This window comes from Emydura macquarii, unplaced genomic scaffold (assembly GCF_026122565.2).
Source record: "Emydura macquarii macquarii isolate MOO-44397 ecotype Brisbane River unplaced genomic scaffold, CSIRO-AGI_Emac_v2 contig_561, whole genome shotgun sequence".
NCBI classification, from domain to species: domain Eukaryota; kingdom Metazoa; phylum Chordata; order Testudines; family Chelidae; genus Emydura; species Emydura macquarii.
Genome location: NW_027130698.1, coordinates 1,428,457 through 1,443,951, shown reverse-complemented (window position 1 = coordinate 1,443,951; position 15,495 = coordinate 1,428,457).

The window sequence follows — 15,495 nt, the reverse complement described above, 5'->3', positions numbered from 1 at the left end:
ATGCTACCCCCAACCTATGGAGTTCAAAGAGCAAACACTTAGTAACCAGAGCACCATGTAAATGTGGTGGGAAGGAAATAATTTCACATACTGATATATCATTCCTCTTCCACCCTAAACATTTTGGATGGTCAATATATTCCTAATTGTCTCACTACCATTTGCTTGCCTTTAAAAAGTTTATTCTATAGTTAAAAAGAATAGGAAACAAAAACAACCAAACAGAGTGCAGTTTTATTATTAGCAGGGATGTGGCCACTGAGGAGCCATTTGTAGTGAGCATTTGGAAATAAAGCCTACTAGTCTGAAAAATGAATCCTCAATATTTTCTTCTCTCCCTTTTCCCCAGTGCAACTTTGATTCTGATTAATTAGGAAGGGTGGTTGGTGAAATTCTGGTCAGTGAGTGTCTTCTACTTATTTACATTTTTTCCAAATGCTTGCCTATGACTTAGCTGATATTTTAAGGCTTTACAGCAATTAGTGTATACTAGAGATGTGGAGTGTGTATGTGAAAAAGGGAGAGACGGCATTTCTCTGCTTGGATGCCATTTTGAGTAGTTGGAAGAAAGACAACAATTAATCCTTTTCTACACCAGGGAATATTTCGCAAGGATTTCCCATTGTTGGGTCATCTTTACAAGTGTGGGCAATGTTAGAAGCCGAAGCGTGGATAGCCCATCAGTTGCTGCCATTTTTTTTAAGCACCATGTTGATTAGACCTGTGCAGATCACCAATTGCTTAAACATTGCTGGCACATATACACTCCTCACTGTTGCTGAATACAAGTGGGATGGAATGGATGTTAGAAAAAATTTGCAAAAACTTCCCTCGTGTAGACTTTAGGGACTAATCCAGCTCATAACACAAACCACACAAATACTAGATCATGATCAAGTGACCATTCACATGGCAAAGAGAATGCGTGTGAGAGATCTGTGAAACTTTCACAAGGACGCACAAACCCAGATGAAATTTGACTGAGTCCAGTTTACTTACAAACCTGAGACTTGGTTCCACTTTGCTTAGTCATAAACTCTTCTGGCAAATTTAGGCAGAACATCAAATTAACCTGGACTGAGTCTTCCCCAAAGATGCAAGGATGTGATTTATAGTGCATCTGAAACCACGTGGTTTTGATCTTAAGAACAACTCAGATTTTTTTTCAAATGAACTATAAAAAGCAGGAAAATCAAGGTGTAAAAATGTATCCAAAATGAATCCCTCATCTCCCAAAAATTGGTTGAACAATACCTTTATGAATCAAACTAGTTGAATTTTGCAGTTCTAATATTTACCTTTTAACTTTCCTTTGCAATTAAAAAAAATCAATTTGTATAGACCCATTGAAAGCCCCAATCATATGCAAAATGTTGGCTATGCAGAAGAAAAACTATTTCTTGTTAAATTCTTCCTTGGTATTGTGGATGAGAGTTATTTTCAATAATAATTCAAGTTTACAGGATAGCCTTATCGCAGGCTAATGCAAATTAATGCTTTGAATCATAAGTGTTTCCCTTGGAAACAGTAATTTCAAGTTAGCGTCTCTTGATGTGAAATGGAGTGCAGTGTCACAAACTCTCTCTCACCAACCTACAAATTAACTTGTGTCCCCACTGTATGCGAATATGGATGGCATCCTACTTCTTCTTAAGCTATAGGGCCAAATTCTGCTTTCAGTGAATTTGATGGAACTACTCTGGATTTATATTGGTTTAACTGAAAGCTAAAATTGGTCTATACGGCCTTATCCAGCTATTAGTAGTAACAGGATGGAGAACGTGCTAAGGCCTGCAGAAAATTACTACAAAAATGATTTCTGTAAGATACAGTATTTATCCCACACCCAGACTCATTTGAGCAGGTGTGTGTGTTTGGGTGGAGTGGGGGGTTTACTCTTCTAGATAAAGAACATAATGAAGTACACAAAATAACCTTAATAGGATGAACTAAAATTTTTGCTTCTGGGGGTTTCAGAAGTGCCCAGGGATAATTGGTTACCTTCCCTCGTTGGTGCCCACAAAAGCACAGAGTGGGTATTTGCCATGATAATAACACATGCAACTAGAGCAGTATAAGAGAGAGAAGAAAATTAAGAGGAAAAAAGCTAATGAAAGCAGGTACAAAGAAAAGGATGGTGAGAGAAATTGTATTGTGGACTCTCATGTGACACACTAGAAATGGATCAGTGGTGGGAAAAATAACAAGGAACACAGGGCTTGTGAAGCTGTCTTCCACTGCTCAAGAGCCAAATGGGAGAACGTCAGTGGTGTTATGAGCGACGGGGGAAAAAGGCAGCTCAGCAGAGAAGACTCAGACCAGCTTTACCTGCAATTCTCAGTATGGTTCCAACTACAACAGAAGAGATGGGCAATGCGAGGAAATCCTTTTTCTTCTGGAAGTTCATGCATAGGGTGTGGGAGAATGCCCTGGGCCAGCATGAAGGGAGCTATCTGAATTGGGCTTAGACCTCTGTGCTCTCCTTGGTAGTGCAGGAAGGGGCCAGTGTCCTGCAGAGATCTCTCACCTGACACCATGTGATTGTAAAATGAAATAAAAGGAAAGAAATTGGTTGCAAAGGACAAGATGGGGTGACCAGGGAAAGAGGAGACCAAGGCAATGAGGGAAGTGGGGGTAGAGAGGAGTATTAGATTAGAGGACAAGGAGGAACCGTGGAGAATGGGGAAGAGAGGAGCAGAGAGAGATTAAAAAGTAGAGGAAATTGGATTGAGGATAGAGCACTGAGGGGCAGGGTAAGCAGGAAATGGAGAGTAGGTAAAGTAGGGGTCAAGATGAGAAAATGAGGGAAGTGCAATAGTGGAGAGATACAGGGAAAGGAGAGAATGTAAAAAAGGGGCCAGGAAAACAAGAGTCAAACATGAATATGGGAGATGAAAGGGAGAAAGAAATGGAAAAATAAAGACAAGGTAAATAAAGGACAACCAGGCTGATGGGTAGGTTGATCATGTCAGAAGAGCTAAATTATGTGCAAAGGAAAAGAAGTAGGGAATGGGACAGTGTGAGGCTTCCTTTTGGGGTTAGTGGAAAGGGAGACTGTCTGGCTGGGCTTTTTGGACTGTGCCTTGCTGAGGAGACTGATTAGGGAAGGGGGGAAAGAAGGTTATTGGTCACGGAGGGTGCTGGGAACAGATCTGAATAACGTTTTTCTGTCAGCACTTTCTCTGCCCAATGCCAATCTGTGTTTTCAAATATTTGGTTTTTTGAGACCATGCAAGTGATACAGAACACCAAGCAAGGATTAGAGAAAAAGATACTTAGATTAGGATTTACGCAAAAGCTTTGACTTTATAGATGTGTTGGAACACCCCAATCTTTATAAAAGCAGAGTAAAAAAATAATAAATAGCCCACTGTGAAGCTGGGAACACAGAGGTAAGTCAGAAGAGAAGGTTAATGTCATCAGAGTTCATAAAATTGAAGTGTAGCTGTATGAAAGAGAATGAGTATAGATGGGAAAACATGAGAAAGCTTTCTAATTGCAAGAACAATTAAAGAACAATTGCCAGCTAGGTCAGTGGAGTATTCAACTACAGATCAGATCACACATGCAGTGGAAGAGTGTAAGGGATAATGGGTATGCTTACACTGCAGTATAAGCCCAGCTCCGATGCAGGTTCAGGTTCAAGTCCAAACACCCCTTCCATCTATACACAATTCTGTCTAACTTGGGCCCAGGCACCTGCAGAAGGGAAGGGTTCAAGCCAGAGTCCCACTGGGGCTCAAGATCCACTGTTTTACAGTGTGGATGCAGCTCAGGCCTGGGTTCCCCAGATTTGGGTCCTGAGAGTTCACCAACATTATCCCACAATTCCATGGGACAGTGTCCTGTCTCCTTTACATTCCAAAACTGGCCAGTTGACTCCCAGGACATGAAAGCAATCACCCTGGTTCAAGAACAGCTGTTTGGCATTTAACCCTTCCATTTTCATCTGATCACTGTGCTGCAAGCAGAGTAAGCCACCTTCTGCATTTATAACGGCCACGGACAAGAAAAAGTCCTTTACCAAATGAGCTGCTGGCTGGTCACAGGACAACAGCCACACTTTGGTTAATCTCTAATGAGAAATGAGCCAAGAGTTCAACTTTGGAAAAAGTTCCAGGACTAATTGCTAGTTCCAGCTAATAGCAAAGTAGCTGGCAATGCTGGGGATTCACTGGACCACTGAGCAAGTGCAGCAAGCGGAGTAAGTGCCAGGGATGAGAACTGCACCCCAGGGAACTCACCGCCATCTTGCCCTTCTACAAGGGGTTTGACGAGGTGCTGGGCACTGTACTACTGAGAAGAACTTTTTGATGCCTCAAGAGAGGAACTGCCCACCTGAACCAGCATCAGAAACACTAGAGGCAGATATGGCCCCTGAGCCTGGTAAGTTTCTGGCTCGATGTTTGTTACTATTAATATAGGGATGGGAGGGATTTCTAGTTTATTACCCAGTGAAAATTTATTGAAAACCACAGGCAGCAGCGTATATTTGCTACTGGCAGACTGCATCCCCACAGCCCTGTATCAGTGGCGATGGAATAATTTGTATAGTGGTGGGGTGCTGGAAGCCATTGAACAAAACTGTAAATGCTGTACACGATGGAAACCACTTTAAGCCAGGAGAAGCTGCTGCATCTCCCCCTTTAGTTCCAGCACCCCTACATGGACTTTAAAATGGAGGCCTGGACACAAACACAACAAGCATTTAAAACTAAAGGTTTAGTAGAAACTCACACATTCTTACAGTGTTGCACTGGGGTGTTTAAAGTAGGAACCTTATATTGCCTTCCCTTTTAGTATGTCATGCTTTACAAACTGGGCACTCTACGACATAATAAACCAACTGTAAACAGAAAACTGGCTGGGGTGCATGCGGAAAGTTAAATGTGGTCCATGGGTGACAAAATCAATCCCTGGAGTAAAGCTGGGGGTTTGTATGCAGTCCAGAAAAGTGCCAGGAGTGGGCTGGAGATGGCTGTGTAGTTCTTTAAGAGTCCATATTACCACATATGTTTGCATGTAATCCCTGGGTAGTGAGTTCAAAGCAGCCAGTATCAAGCCATACTGTAAGTCCATAGTTCTTGCCACTTACTCCCCAACACCATTTCATAAGTGGTCAGGTCACTCCTAAGTGCAATGCATGGCAAAACCCCACCCCCGCACACATACATTTCATTGCATGATGTGACAGTACCTCATTTACTGTAAAAATTGCACAAGCACATTCATAAAAATACTATTCTTCCTCTTCCATTGGCTCAGGCAAGTCCATAATGTGGGTGCACAGAGTAGTCCTGATTTGTGTTGACTCTGTGCATCCTGCACATGCTGGTGTCCCTAAATCAGTCTCTGTGGTCCATATAGAGGGCTTGCATAATAATGGATTAGTACCTTTTGTGGTTTATGTATTCATGTGCCCTTGAGAAGGGCAAACTATGAGCAAAGTTTGGGAACCCCCTTCTCTCAAAACTAGCAGTCACTTCAGGAATATTAGTTTTGCCTACCACCATTGGGTAAATCACATACCCAGGGCTAGTCCTAGACCAAATAGTGCCCCAGGCAAGAAGTGTTTTCGACTCCCCCTCTCAACACCCCCACGCATACACTTTCACAATTACACAATAAAACAAGGTTCACAATATCACAGCTGGGCTTTCACTTCACTATGTTCTTATATCTCACTGACTCACTGGCGACCCCTTATATAACCCGTGAGGGCATGGCTGACAACATTCTAGGAAGTTTGAGGAAAATGTAGTTCTTAGGAAGTCTGGAAGGTTCCATGCGATTCTACAAAGGTCCATAACATTCTGGGAGGTTAGTGAAAAACGAATCCACATACAGAATACCTGAAACATTTTACGTCAGACATTCTATTTGATCTTTTGTTGTTAACAACAAAAACAGCACCCTGAGCCCAGCACCCCCCCAAGCCTGGCACCCCGGGTGGTCACCTGGGTCTCCTGCCCTTAAATTCAGCCGTGCACACACTTGATTTCTTCTGAAACCCCTGCTACAGCTTTACACATTTGACTTTCCAATGCTGAACTGGTTAGCAAGGGATCTGTAGCAGTCTGAGGTAGTCAACTTCCAGATGGTTATAACAACCAACTTCTGGACCGGTATGGCTGCCCTCATGCAGGTATCATGATGCTGGAGGTCGGGCAAGTTGCTCCCAAAGCTCCAGAAATATCGCTTTCTTCATGTGAAAGTTGGACACACGGCTCATCATCTCAGATCTGCATGATGACGTGATCCCACCAGTCTGTGCTTGTGGCCTTGCTCCAGTTTATATAGGGGATATCAGCAGATACACAGAGAATCAAGAACAGCATAAGCACATTTGATGAAACAGGAGTGAAAGCACAAGCAAGAGAAACTCTTCAAATGGTGACTCCTACATGTTGCTAGCTCCAGTTGCCAGGAGCGTGCAGACCCAAAAGATGGCTTCGCAGGACCTGTTGGGTACTTGTCAGGCTGCAACAACTTCCTGTAACTTTCAGGGTGGACAGTCAAGTTTTCTCACACGGCACCATGAACAAAGGCTACAGCAGCCGCAGCTGGGGAGGGTGCTAAAAAGCCTGGTATATGGGGGTTTGTCTCAGGTCTGCATACTGCAGTGTTGATGCTGGAGCCCCATTTTTGGGGCCTGGGTCCATAAATTCTAAACCTAAGGTCAATATGCAGTGTGGACGGTCAAGCCTTGGGCTTGCACACCCAAGGTCCGTGGACGCAAGTCCCATTAAACCGGGGCTTATATTGCTGTGTAGACATCCCCATAGTGTATAAGGTAAAAGTAATTGGACTTACTGGCCTATAAGGACCCTTCCAGACAAACTGTAGAAGGCATTACCCATTCAACATTCAATACATCTTTCTATCGTCAAAAAGATACATTTTTTACTGTCCAGAGATGACTTATTTTGTACAACTCTAAATGAACAGTATGAAAATGAACAAAATGTACAATTTTGTTTTTTGTATTTGGCACGGATAATTCATCTTGAATAAGCCAGACAGGTTTTATGGGAAGATTTCATTTGATATTTTGACCTAGATACTTCAAAACCATTGAAAATACACACCCACACCCACACCCAGAGATATTCAAATATAAATACTATCATGAATTATATTTGCAGTTGAATTTATGATGTCCAGGGATATCACTGTAATGTACAAACATCACTTCTCCCTTTTGGAGATTTGTCTTGTGATTTAATTCTTAATAGTGTTCAGAATAAGATACAGCACATAAAGTGTCTGATTATAATTTCTCTTAAGTACTATAACACATTTAAATCATAATGCACATTTCATTGTAACACCTTGCTTTTCTTTCAACTCTTGGCAATTCTATTCCCTAAGGACTATCCTTCTTTAGAGAAAATATGAGATTTTATCTGTAACAATCCCAAAGAGATTTCTTGCACTTGAGGGTGTTTTTTAAAAAGACAATTTACACACAAGAGTAAGGCTGTTGATGTGATAATTGAGAATCCCTTGGTGAAAATGTCTTTCTTTACCTTTAGACTTTGTTCTATGGAAGAGGAAACTAGAAGGACTGGCAACATTTCCTGTGGCCAAATGATGAAGGAAAATAGCCTGTTGCTCCAAGAAGCTTTTTCACTAAGCACAACAAAGAAGGGCAAGCTGCAGATCAGTTCTGCCTTGTGCCACAGAAAGATGCCAGGTAATAAAGAGCCATTAGCTTCTGAATGACAGTGGTGGTCATTGCAGTGTCATGTATGTTAGAGTTGATCTCAGGCTGCCTTCACTCAACATGGGGATCTGCCATGTTTCTGTCCCCACCCTCTTTATTTTTTTAAGCCAATGACCGATCAAGAAGAGGGATATACTGATTTTATGAGTCAAGATTGTTAACTATTTCCATGAGCTCAAACTGCGTGTAATTTATTTTTAAAAGCAAGCATGTATTTAAGTTTTTAGAAGCAACCTGGTTCAACAAACAGGTTGCTAACATGTTAGACATCGTCCAACAGGGTTAATTACTCCATTTACAGCATCCCACTACTGTATCTCTGTGAGACGCAGGCAGTCCTGATGATGATTCAAAACTGTGATGTAAGTGTAACCCTTCTGCGAGTCGGAGTCGGCAGCAACAAGGGATGAGTTCAATATCTAGGGGTTCCTGTCAATGCTACAACACCAAACCGGCTTCAGCCCCCACCCAGTCACTTGGGAAATTACACACTATTCCCTGGACACCCCCAAAAGGCACTACTTCCTCTCTTGCAAGCACAGAGTCATCACAACATTGTAGCCTTGTATTGAAACATCATCCAACGTAAGCAGAAAATGTGATGAAGTGTCATTGGCTGCTCAATGTGCTTCTAGGGCCTGGAATGTTCCACATGGTACCAGATCTCTTACAGAAGTGGGTGTGCAAGTCAGGAAACACCAGGGTCAATGGCAACCCTAGTCAAACATATTTCAGAAATGATTTAAAATGCATTCATAATTGGTGAAATTGACCCCTCCTGAATGATTTCTGAGTAACGGGGCTCTGTCTGGATAGGATGAGGAAGGAAAATGCACCTTCTCCACATGAAGCATTTGAGCAAGTCTCTCCACAAGTCTTACTTCCCCTGGGGCTGGAATAGTAGCAGCTGCTCCACTACATCAGTTGTACAGAACACTAGAGTCAATGAATCCATGCAGATGTGGACTCGCTAGCCTTCTTCTGGCCCATTCCATCATGGTCTTTCATACTGGGCTAAGCAGGACTACTGCAGAGACCATTTCTGCAGCATGAAGGGGGTATAAGAGCACCCCATATAGGTCTTTTGACTAATTTCACCTATAAGTTACAGTTCTAAAGTTTTCCCTTTTATAGCACTGAGCTTTTTCAGAAAATAGCTGTGCTTAGATTTTCTAAGAGCAAGCCAAGTAGTATTCGTACAGATAACAAGCCAAGCCATGAACATCAGTGGGTTTTCCTCTCCAGTAGACAGGACACAAGACTAGAAGTCTGGAGATCTTCGGATGTCCTTTTCGCAACTCTTCTGTTTACTCCCTGTATGACCTTGGGCAAGTTACTCAACCTCTCCATGCCTTAATTTCTGGATACTCACAGCTCAGCTATAATAATGGCTGAGTTATATTTCTGAGTTCTCTGGATGAAAATACTGAATTTCTAATTATTTTTTATTTAAAATATTCCTATAATCAAACTTGATTGCATTGAACATGTATCTTTCACTGTATTGGTAACACTTCTATGATACTGTATCATACATCGAATTGAAGAGGGATTAGTAGCTGAAAGCAATTTTTTCCTCACAATTCTGCTAAACAGCATCAGGGAAAACTACATATGTACACACAGAGCTACTGTGGAACCACATCTGAGAAGAATGAGTTTAATTCAAATAGTTTTCAAAAACAGCAATTCCAATTGTTGTAAATGGGAGAATCCTTGGAGAAGCAGATGTTAGTTCTACTGATAAGAGTAAAACATCTGAACAAAAATCTTGCAAATACAAGCAAACTTCACTGATAGAGTGAAAGAACTAAAAAACCACTGTGACTGTCATTCTGACTATTTTTTAAAATAGTATCATGTGTGTCATTAAAAAAGAAATATTCTCTTAAATGCCTGTTATTTAGTTTTGAAAACATTGAATAGTTAAACTTTATTAAGTGTAAAATTGGTTTTTAGACCACGTGTGAAATGTTACATACAGGAAAGCAAACTTGGGGAAGCGCTGAAAGCAGCTTATTCTAGAGATGTTAAAAATACATCAGTTCAAAAACATCCTTTTGGTAAATGCAGTGAGAGCTTATGCAATGATGACCTCAGAAAAAGGAGGACTGGGGGAGGATGTGGTCTCATTAAATTACTGTAACATCATACAGATTACAAGATATTCCATATGTAAAGTATAAAGGGGACTTAAAGTGGGAGTACTTTCCAGCCAATTTGATGATCAACTCTGGCCTCCTAGGTATTGCAGGCCATTAAATTTCATCCGGATACCAAAGTTCAAAGACTTTACTTTACACTAAAACATTTCAGTCCTCAGGAAACTAAACTGAGTGCCACAGGGAGAGAAAAGGAGCTACCAATGTGCCACCATTTGCTTAAGAAGCTCAAACAAATATAACACTGCATACTGCAACAGAAATGAATCTAGGCATAAGTCCACTGTTTTCTGTTGCCATGCTGGCTTCAGGAAGGTACCATGTGCTACATGTAATCACCATGTATTTTCCAGAGGCAGAGAGTGATTTCGAATATTGGTGCATAGAACGACTTCTTAATCCTTCAAAGGAACACAGTGCTAAATTTTATCCTAATGAAAGGTATGAAAAAGTAACATTCTGTTTATTGTATTACCTTTTATAATATATTTCCTCATTGAAGATTTCATCAAAATAAATAAGGCTCCCTTCAGAATAAATTTGGCTCCATAGTTATAATAAAAATTAACTGGCTCCAGCCAATCCATCACCTCCCTCAGCTGCTGCCTATCTATATTGTCATATGACAGCAGTGACAGCATGCCCACTGGAGCCCTCTCAGCAGACTAGGTTAGGCCCTGATTCTGCAAAGATTTATGCACATGCTTAACTTTATGTATTGTAAGTAGTCTCACTAAGTCAAAAGGACTATTCATGTTTCATAAAGTTAAGCGTGCACATAAACCTTTGCTCCACTGAGGCCTTAAATGTAAGCTGAAACGCAGTACAAAGGGTAATCTTAGCTTCCAGCAACAAGGACAACTACTAATAGGGCATCACTTTGTCATCAAAATAACTGAAATTCTCTGGCACAGTAGAAAAATGTGGCTAAATCTGGGGCACAATTAGTTCTCAGTAAATATTTCTGAAGGAAAAATTCTTAGGTTTCAGGCTAAATGTTTAACACATGTAATTGTAACAGATTTTACAGTAGCAAACTACACTGGTAAACTACATTTGCCTTTCAAGTGTGACATTAGAAGATGGATAAAATATTAGAAATGTGTGAAGACATAAAGATATTCACCATATTTAATTACCCTTGAAGAGAAGTTAAAGTTGCCATATCTTGTTGGTAATCAACCCTATTTCAAATGTCACATCACATTGGGTTATTCAACAACTCATTATGGAATGGACTGTAGCTCATCTCACTTCTCCAGAGATTTTAAATTGCAATTGAGGTTATTAAAAAAATCGGGCAGGTTTGTCTTCTGAAGAAGACCTTACTGAGACATACAAAAGCTATAGAATTCATACTCACACAGATTGAACGGTTGCCATTCATTCAGCCTTTTCTCTTGTTTTGATGCGTCTTCACAGAAATTTCCCAAAAAACAATTGTTCTAAAGTACTAAAACCAGGTATTTTTTCCCTCTGCATATTGGCAAAGTGTGTATTCTCTCTCCACTTCCCAGTTTCAATCAAACTGCAGGGTACTAATAAAACAAGTCATGACTAACAAATTAAATTTCCTCTGTATTAATCTTAAACTCTGTGAAATTTATCAGGGTCTCTGATTCTTGGTTATAATGTGAGCAAGTATTCATATCTAATGATCAAATATATCACCAGGAGATAAAGTTTTGATAACAGATCTGTTGTTATACAGCAGCAATAACAACATCATTCTGAGGTGAGGTTGACTCATTCTGGTCATGCCTCAAGGTTTCATTGTACTGGATCAAACTATAAAATATTATTTATATGTTCTGGAATTTCTATTTATCCCAAAGTGCACAAGTAGTCCTTCTGTGGGACTTTAATATCCTCCATTCTACTGGGGTTCAAAAAGTGGCCAAACACAGTTCTAACAACTTCAAAGATGTTAATTGTTGTACAAATCAACTCCAGTCCTTAACCATAGTTGAAGCTGCATCTTTCTGAAGAAGATTCATAACATGCAAAAGGCACTACAAGAGTACATAATAAGGTTGAAAATTGACCTTAAATCCACACAGTACTGAGGATAGTGGGTCCAATCCAGTGATCCTTATTCATCTGAGTAGTCCTTTCATATAAGGCAAGCCACATAACAGACATCAATGGGAGAACTTGAAAGTGTAAGTGAGGATTGCATCTAGAGTATAATGGCGCAATTATCACTATTTATAGTGATTTAGTTATCACTATTCTGTGAAACAATGCAGTAGACTCTGTCTCACCTTATATCATGCTTTCCTTTATTTTAGTGTTTGCTTCCATTTTTTCATGTATTATTTATCAGTTTTGGTTCACCATTGTGTTATTCATATTTCTTGTGTGTAGGTTAAAATCTATCAGGAATGTACAGCCCTTATTCATGTTGTTGAGCACTTCCTTTGGATAGATTCTGCCACCCTTACTTATGCACCTTACTCCTCAAAGGATATCCTGCTCTACATAGTGCATAATTTGCTGCACTGACTTCACTTAGAGCTACTCCTGCGGGGTGAGTGTTCAGTATAAGGATTGCGTAGCCTAGCCCTGCATTTGTACTGTCATCTTCATGGCCCTGATTTACACTAGAACCACTTTGTGTCACTTTGATAGTATAATGAGGCCTTAAAGTGGGTGCAAGCACAACTTGTGCCCATTTTAAGGCACAGATATTCAAGGCCCGAGCTGTGTAAAGGGGCTTTTGTGTCAATGAGAATAAGGCCCACTGTGTGAGTGCTATATACATTTGCATTAGGGCATCTCAAATTAGTTAAAATGTTTCTAAAAGGATAACTAAGAGCTGAGTGTTTAAAATATATGTGGGATAAAAGCTGCATGTAAGGAGAAGCAGTTTCAAAAAGTAAAAGAAAAAATCACAAAACCCAGCTTGTTTGGGAGGCCCATTGTATCAAATTTATGAAAGTAGGATTTTAATGACTTAAATAACATTCTTATTTATTATGTACTACTCAAATTTTAATGAAAAATCCTATTGATAAATATCAAATTTCTATATTTATAGAAAAACAGCACTTCGGACATACTGAACTGTGCTATTATCTGCATATGTGCTGCCTTTCTTTAAGACTATAGAAATTTGGTATTTGCCAGTGGAATTATTATTACAATTTAAAAATGTCTAATTAGCAATTAACTTAATTCAATGCATCCAGAAGCTCAGAGCAAAGGAATCTTTAGTTTGCTTTATGTCACAGTATCAGTGACAAAGGTCTGATTTCAAAACACACCTTTGCCGATAAGAGCTAATGATGTCACATACAAACCCACTTACCAAATGTTAGATATTGTCACTTAAGGAACTGATTCTGTAGCCATGCAACATGTGGAACTTAGGGTTAGTTCAATGGGAGTTAGGCAAATGTAATGACTACTAAATGGGTCTTTAAAAAGTTACTTTGTAATGAATATTTCTCATAGCCAGACATGTAAGTGTATTTTATTCCATAATGCAGACTGTCCTGCAGTGCTGTTATGTTATTCCCAGAAATATTGCTTTTGGGATTACCCTTGGAATGAAGTTAAATCATTAGCATCTCTTGTAGGAAGTTGGAATTCCATCAAGAAAGGGTTGTGTAAAAGGTACAAAATGGCACCTGCTTTATTAGCTTGGTGCAGTACCACCATGTTTGGTGAGCTGGTGGTCATATTTTTTTCATTGTACTAGGATAATCTATTAGATCTGACATTGTGTGTATTTGTGTACAGGTTTTTTCCTAGAAGAATTTGATAGACACAAGCAGGAAGTTAAAGATAGAAATTGAGGAGTAGAGCTGATTGAAAAATAAGAGAAAAATTTGGGGATGTTTCACTTTTTATCCATTGTTTGTAAAAATTGGCAATTTTGATGTAAAATCTCATATTAATATAACATTTTAGAAAATGTTGACAACTATGTTGAGGAATAATTGCAGCCTGTCACTTTTCTGCTTGGCTTCTCTTCTTAATTCACAAGGAGACAATATAATTCCTTCTATATGCATCTAACAAAGGGATGAATCATACAAGCACTTGAACAAGTTGACAGAGCTTGGTTCAAAGCCACTCAACACAATCAAAAGCCTTCTTGGCAACGCCAAGAAAGACTCAGTGGAATGTTCTCATAACTATGTGTGGTTCATAAGATGAAAGATCATCCCAAGAGTCTTACCTCCTATAAATACTACTGATTCTGACTGATTAAAAGATCTAGTTCTACTCCTGTTGAAGTAACTGAAAGCTAATAGTGACTTCAGTAGCACCAGAATTGGATCCTAAATCTAAAAGACAGGAGGGAAATTGATAAAAATATTACTCTGGACATTCAATAAGACATTCAAAGCTGTCTTCATATCACTCAAGATAATACTGTATTAAAAATAAAATTTCTTTTTAAATCTGCCACAAGAAAGGGAAGCATTTCTAATGAAAAACTTGAACACTTTATGCAAATCCACTCTGAGACACATTGGGACCTGAAATCTGATTCACCACTGTGCTCCTCCAGATTTATGCTGGTATAACTCCACTGAAAGTTAAATTACATCAGCATAAACCTGTAGTAATGCAATGATGAATCAGACCCCTGGTCTTTCAGTTATCTACATCTCCCTTAATGTTAATCTCAGTTTCCCATCTACCACCATTCTTTCTGGTCTCAGATTTTGAGGTGGAAGTTTTGCACAGCATTGACCGACAGCCCAAACTAAAAATAAGTTAAACTATACCTTCACTTTTATTTTTACAAAATGCACTCTCCCATTTTGTTAATGAATCACAGTAATGTGCAGTGCAGAGAGATCCGTGTGCTCTGTTTTTGTTATTTCAAAGCTTAAGACCTCTGTACTCTTTTCTTCAGAAAGCTGCCTGGGGTTTTGAAGAAACCTAAGAAAATGTTCTTTTAAAAAGTCTCAGTCCTTTTAATCTCTATCTTAAATTCTACTTGTTCCTTGTGTTCTTTTCTTCATTAGGTTTACAGCCCTTTATCCTCCAGTTGTCTTTTCCTTTCTGTTCACTCACTGAAATGGATTGTTTAGTCTCTTTGGATTTCCACTTTTCTTCCCCTGATGAAACATTAATACCAATAAGCAGGTGACAATAAGGTCAATGTAAAGAATAAAATGACCATGCTGTTAATAGATATTTCTCCCCATTATGCCTAGAAGCATCATGAAATGCTTAGAGAATAATTTATATTTGAACATTTCCCTTTTACTGTGGATTCTCCATTATTGGTGATTAGGTGGTATAAAAATTAAGCTAGAAATACAAAATGGCCTATTTCTTTCATCTCTGAATAGTTGTAGTGTCTATGGTGTCTATCACATGCTTGTGCTGCTGCTCCCCACTACAAATTCATCTTTAAGCTTGATGAAAATCCTAAATATAGTCATTGTTTTTGTCTCTTCCCAACTAGTCAGTCATCAGTAATGCTGTCATCTTTGTTTTTTGTACATTTTCAAAGGGGCTTAAGCTCTTACTCTCACTGATTTGATGTTATCTGATTCTTAAACCATTGCCAGCTATGAAACATCTAAGTCTGTTATGAATAGTCATTTAAACAACCACTACTTCTTTATGAGACACCAGCAG